Consider the following 6,726-nt stretch of genomic DNA (forward strand, 5'->3'; position numbering starts at 1 on the left):
ATTGAGTGTGGACAACCTCCCATTGTAGTTCTTGGTGTGGGCTAAGAGGAGCCACATCTTGACGTGATATAGAGTCTACTGTGCATTCTGCTGAGATTCTGGATTTAAGAGCTGAAGTCAGCACTTGGGTGGGACTTCTGATTGTCTCTATTGGGGAGAGGTTGGTGTAGTTAGTTGTATGTATGAGAACAAAGGAACTGTGTCAATTAGAGCCACAGCATAAAACATATGGAACACACAACGGGGCAATTTTAAAAGGTCAATTAAAATGAACAAAGACACGGGCAATGTTAAATAATCCTACCAGGGACGGTTATCAAGGAAAAATTAGCAGCAGTGGAAATCCATGACCTCTTCTAAGGCTATAGAGGTCAGAGGACATCCTAAGGAGAGTTGTAGCTATAACAAGAGGACTCCAAAATGACCTGGTCAAACCATGGCTTGCTAGAGAAAATGTTGAATAAGTTAATATTCAGATTTGTGATCTTGACAGTGCTTTTTTGGTCGACTCCAGCTGGAAGTCAAAAGGTAGAGAGGACAGATGACACAGGCTATGTGCTTCCCTTCCTTTCTCTAGCTTGGCTAATGAGTTGGAAGCAAGATGAAATGTGACTGTGTTGGACAAAACATTTGAGAGCAAGCATAGGACCCTCAAGCTGCAGCAAATGAGAATGATGCAGACATAAGAGGCTGTCACTTTTGTAAGCATGGTTCCCTGAGTTACTATGTGGAGTAGAACATCCTGCCATCATGTATTGGATATGTAACTTTGGTAGAAATAAACTATTGTTACACTGTCTGAGATTTCATAGTTAATTTGCTCCTGTAGCACTTTACCTAAACAAATATATATTTCTCTACATATATATTTATTTCTATATATGCAAATTTAAAAGAGTTAATTATATACAAATTCATTGATCATTATATTTCTGGAATGTCATCATGCTACCAACTGGAGAGAGAGAGAGAGAGAGAGAGAGAGAGAGTGTCTTGGGATATAGGAGGGAGGTGGACTGCAGATTTAGATTATCCTTGGAACAAGCTTTCTCTAGAACCTGATACTCAGCACTACTCAAGTGCTGTGATCACAAAATAATAAGTGGAAATGAAGTCATGAAAGATGGGTTATAAAAGATATCATACAGGAAGTACATTTCTTGATCATTGGAATACATCTGCAAGCTCATCTTGCCTCCACACTCAAAGTGTATTGAGTGCAGTCCTCTAAAGGAGGTGCTCTCTGAGGTCACAGAGAGCCAGGGTTCTCCCTCTGTACCCCATCCTACTCACCCATCCTCTGATTAATTCAGCAAATATGCTCTTACCACCTTCCATATGGCAGGCAGTCTGCTGGGTAACAGGGACCCAATGGTGAGTCAAATCCAGTACAACCATTGCCTGTGAAACCTAAGTCTAGGAACAAAGACAGGCCTGAATCAAATGCCCACTTAAGGTCTCAGTACACTGCTGACAAGTGTTTCTGTAATGGGTCTGAAAGGTGGGTGCGGGAAGGGGAGCAGAGCCTGCCAAGTGCTATGGGTGGGGTGACTGTTTGTCCCAGCTGGAAAGGAAAGGTCGTGATGATGCCTGGTGCTCTGGATTCCCATTTGATTTAGTGTTTGTCTCAGATTTTCTCCATTTGTCCCAGCTGGAAAGGAAAGGTCCTGATTCTGCTCTGAATTCCCATTTGACTTAGTATTTGTCTCAGATTTTCTCCATTTTTAGCAAAGTATCTTTATTGCCAATTGCACCAAAAAAAAAAAAAAAGCAAAATGAATTCAGTAGTGCTCTTTTTCACAGTTCCAGCTAAGGGCATGATCTTGTCTAATAGCACATGAGTTTTCATGACCTTGCTTACAGGACAACATACAGGGCATTTGCTGATTTAAAAAACAACAACAACAACAACAAAAAAAAAAAAAAAAAAAAAACAACTCTTAGACAAAAGCAGCTAGAAGTAGCTAAGTACATTTCTCTCAGGGAACAGTGAGAACATTTTTAATTCAGCTGCCCCTGCCATCTATTGATTTACTAGCAAATTTTGCCACAATACTTGCTGAAGTCTGCAAGATACAGTGTATCATCAGGCTACAATCAGCAAGGTTAGTGGCAAAGGTGGGAAAGCATAGACTTGAAATGGAGGAGATATAGGCAGGATAGTATGATTCAGAACATCTGAATGCTTTTGCTACTGCAGCTCCCAAATATATTATTTTGTAAAAATTAAAATTTGTATTTATTTGACATCTTTTCGTTAAACACATTCAGCAGCAATGAGTAATAAATGAAAATATATGTTTAATGAAAAGTTATTTCTATTTTTCAGGAATGGTGGTTGTAAGTGTGTAACATGCACAAGATATCAATCAAGATTTACCATCCATCCACCAAGCACACTTAGGACATTGTGACATCACAGAGCTCGCTCAAGTCAAAAGACACAAATCTTCCGTGGAAATAGCAGTGATTTTTACTGAGATGATGGCTGAAGGTAAAAATATAACACAAGTAGCCACAGAAGGTAAAGCTCGTTTCCATTCTGAGTAGCTTGACTTCGAATGAAATGACTATATTCTAAATTATAGTTGCTTATTTTCAATTTCAAGGTTTCTTGTGCATGTATAAAAAATGAAGAAATATCAATTAATAAATGGCTACATAACAGAAAGTCTTTGCTTTTGCAAACAGACGATGCAAATCAACGCCATCAGTTGCTTCAAATAGAAAACTCGATCATTATAATGGTTGAATGCTTTGTGTAATTAATGGAGCCAAAGTAAAGCTTTTGGAAGCTTATTTTAACAAAGGTGGAGAAACAGTTTTGTTAATTTCACTACTGTTAAATTCCACACTGAACATAGAATTATTTGTTTTGTGTAATGATGTGAACACAAATTTTGGTGGAACAAAATATCATGGCAAAACTAATATGCTTGCTGAATTAAAAATCTATGAATCAGAACTTACTTGGAATTTGTCATGGTACTTTGTAATTCTTGGTTACATTCAAACCAGCTGAGGTATTCTACTAGTCAAAATGGAAACTCTATTATTTTATGTACAAATTTTTAACATATGGCCAGGCACAGAATAATTGAACCACAGTTTTTTGGCTGAAAATGATGTTAAACGAAAAGGGTATTGATATAACAAACAGTGCTGGGACAATTATATATTCATAGATATGAAAATAAACCTCAACCTCTATATTATGCTGCATAAAAAAGTTAACTCAAGACAGCTTGTAGACTTGAATAGAAGCTGAAACCATAAAACTTCTAGAGCAAAATATGCATTTTCATCTTCAACATAACTCTTAGGACACTAAAGCACTACCCGGAAAAAGAAAGTGAAATGATAAACTGAACTTCAGCAAAACTATAAACTTAGGCTCTTCAGAAGACATAGCTAAAAAAACGAGAAGGCAAGTGACACAGGTAGAGGGAAATATTTACAATATGTATATCTGACAAAGAACATGTATTTAAGAATAAAAATCCAACAAATGAATAGTAAAAACTAATCTTAAAAAGAGGCAAAATATTTGAAGGACAACTCATAAGAGATAGTACATGCTGACCAATAAACCATAGGAGGGAGCTCAACAGTCATAGGTTAGCAGGGAGATGCGTAATCACCTTACTGCAATGGCTGTCATTAACATCATGACTGGCAACATCAACTGTCACCAAGAATTTGGAGCAACTGGATCTCTCATACTTTTCTGGTGGGAATGCAAAATATAGGACAGTCACTTTGAAAAAGTGATCGGTCGTTTCTCATAAGGTTGTGTATACTTTCACCATCAACTTAGCAACCTGAGGCACATATGGGAAACATACCTACATACCTGGCAGGGGAGATACCATGATCATGAAGGTGCTTTTCCCAGGGTGAGGCTTATCCATTGCACTCCAGATGTGCAAACCCCTGTGATTTCCCCAGTGTGAGAAACTTGATTGCATAATTTGTGATAGTGGGGGACTGTGTTCGTGTTCTCCCCCGATCTGGCTTGTTTAAAAAGACATACTTTGTGGCTGGGCCCAGTAGCTGACACCTATAAACCCAGTACTTTGGGAGGCCAAGGTGGGTAGATCACTTGAGGTCAGCAGTTTGAGACCAGCCTGGCCAACATGGTGAAACCCCATCTCTACTAAAAATACAAAAATTAGCTGTTTGTGGTGGTGGACACCTGTAATCCCAGCTACCTAGGAGGCAGAGGGAGAATTGCTTGAGCCCAGTAGGCAGAGGTTGTAGTGAGTCAAGATAGCGCCATTGCACTCCAGCCTGGGAGATAGGGTGAGACTCTGTTTCAAACAAAATTTAAAAAAAGAAATGAAAGGATACAACCAGAAATGATTGTAAAATAATATTCATAGCAGTTTTATTGACTGTAGCCCAAAACTGGAACCCTTCCAATGTCCACCAACAGGAGATTAGATTAAACATTATGCTAAGGAAATGAATCCAGACACGAAAGAATATATACTTATGATTTATTATTTCATTGATATAAAGTTCAATATCAGAGAAAATTAATTTATGATGATAGACATCAAAACAGTGGCTGTCTCTGGAAGTAGAGGCAGGACTAACGAGAGTGTAACACAAGGAACTTTCTGAGAAGAGGGAAAGACTCTGTCAGAGTGGGCTGTTGGTTACACAGGTGTCTGTATCTTTGCCAAGTCTCGTCAAACGTATGCTTGTGACTTGCACAATTTAAGTCATATCTCAACAAGAAAGCAAAAATAGATCAATTTATGAAATGAGATTTACTGGTTTTCTATTTTCAGTGTCATAAATTTTCACAATTTAATGGCTTAAAACAAAACAAATTTATTCTCTTACAGTTTCAGAGGTTAGAAATCCAAAATGGGCATTCTTGGCTAGAAATCAAGGTGAGGTCAGGACTTGCTTCCTTTCTGGAGGCTTTAGAAGAGAAAGCGTTTTCTTATTTTCCTAGCTTTCAGACACTGCCTGTACTTCCTGGCTTCCGGCATTCTTATCTTCAAAGCCAGTCACAGCCAGTTGAGTCTTTTTCGTGGGGCATTACCGCAACTGTGACTTTCCCTAAGTCTTCCATTTTTAAAGACATTTGTGATTACACTAGGTTCCCAAGATAATCCTGGATAATCTCCCTCTTAAAGTCAGCTGATTAGCAATTTCATCTGCTACCTTAATTCCTCTTTCCACGTTAACATATTCACAGGTTCCAGAGATTAGGACATGAATATCCTTGGGGACATTATTCTGCACACCATGTGGCGATTGAGGTGGCATAGGGTACACCATCATGGGAGTTTTGCCCACAAGGAGTATACACTGGGAAGAGACTCAAAAATACACTAAATCTTTACCCAAGTTGTGCTTATCTGAGTATGTTACCCTTAAAAGTTAATTAAGATTAAGCTGCATAGACAAAAACTATGCACTTCAAGTGCAGCATATGCCAATAACAATTTTTCAAAACAAAGGTGCCTGTGATCACTATATTTGTAAGTCAGTGAGTTTCCTGAGAAAAGATTGAATGTTTTGAAGTCCTCTGAATAATATTGAAAAACTCTAAATCGAACTATTCAGTAAGGAGGGCAAGACAACCTCAGCTTTGGAAGCTTTTGGCAAATTTTAGTTATCTAAAACAAAGCTAGCAAATAGAAAGATAATGAAATTTGCCCCTCAAGAACTATTAAGCAACTAAACAAATTAAAAGATGAGAGATTATATGGAGCTTAGAATATAATTTTGAAGTTTTATGTCTCAGCTTTTGTGAAGGATTTTAGTGGAATTTTAATTTTAATTATGTAAGTATATATTTGGCACCAGAATAGGGTAAATTGAGGAGACCATGATTTTCAAAATCAAAATTTCCCTCTCCTCAAAAAGTTTCCTTTGCTGCTCTCTAGTTCTCCTGCTTCTGCCTCCAGAGATTGCCACTGTTCTGATTTCTATCACCATAAATTAGCTTTGCCTGATATTGAACTTCATAGAAATGAAATAATAAATCATAAGTATGTATTCTTTGATGTCTGGATTTGTTTGCTTAGCATAATGTTTTATCCAGTCTCCTGTTGGTGGACAGTGAAGGCCTTCCAGTTTTTGGCTATCATGAATGAAACTGCTATGAATATTACTTTGCAATCATTTCTGGTTGTATCCCTTTCTTTCTTTCAGATATGTGCCTCAGAATGAGGTTGCTAAGTTGATGGTGAAAAATATACTTAACCTTCTAAGAAACAGCCCATCACTTTTTCAAAGTGACCTTACTGTATTTTGCATTCCCACCAGCAAAGTATGAGAGATCCAGTTCATAAACAGATAATTTATTTAATAAATGTTATCTTACAAAAATATTTATCAAAGATGGATACTCTGAATGGAGGTTAAAAGTCAGAAAGCATGAAGAGATTTGGCCTAAAACATGTATTTCAACATAAAAATTGGAGTTGAGGGATACCTTCTTTACAAATGTAGGAATCAGCACCTGTTAACAACATTCTCTCAATTAAAAATGCTATAATTGCACAGAAGAGTAAACTAAAGACATCCGTAACTTCAAATTTGTTAGCCATGAAATTAATCTTTGTAGAATATTACAGCAAATTTTGGAAAATATTATTTTAAAAAATACTTTATTACAAATATACTATATGAGCTGGGCATGGTGACTCACATCTGTAATCCCAGCACTTTGTGAGGCCAAGGTGGGTGATGGCCTAAGAACGG

General features: G+C 37.4%; 1 non-coding gene across 1 annotated transcript; it reads left to right on the forward strand.

The window, feature by feature from the left end:
* The first annotated feature begins 3,845 nt into the window (after nt 1–3,845).
* LOC120365943 (U1 spliceosomal RNA) lies at nt 3,846–4,008 on the forward strand. The gene has a single exon (XR_005580761.2). It is a non-coding gene; the product is annotated as a U1 spliceosomal RNA (small nuclear RNA).
* Nucleotides 4,009–6,726: the final 2,718 nt, after the last annotated feature.

This window comes from Saimiri boliviensis, chromosome 1 (assembly GCF_048565385.1).
Source record: "Saimiri boliviensis isolate mSaiBol1 chromosome 1, mSaiBol1.pri, whole genome shotgun sequence".
NCBI lineage: Eukaryota > Metazoa > Chordata > Mammalia > Primates > Cebidae > Saimiri > Saimiri boliviensis.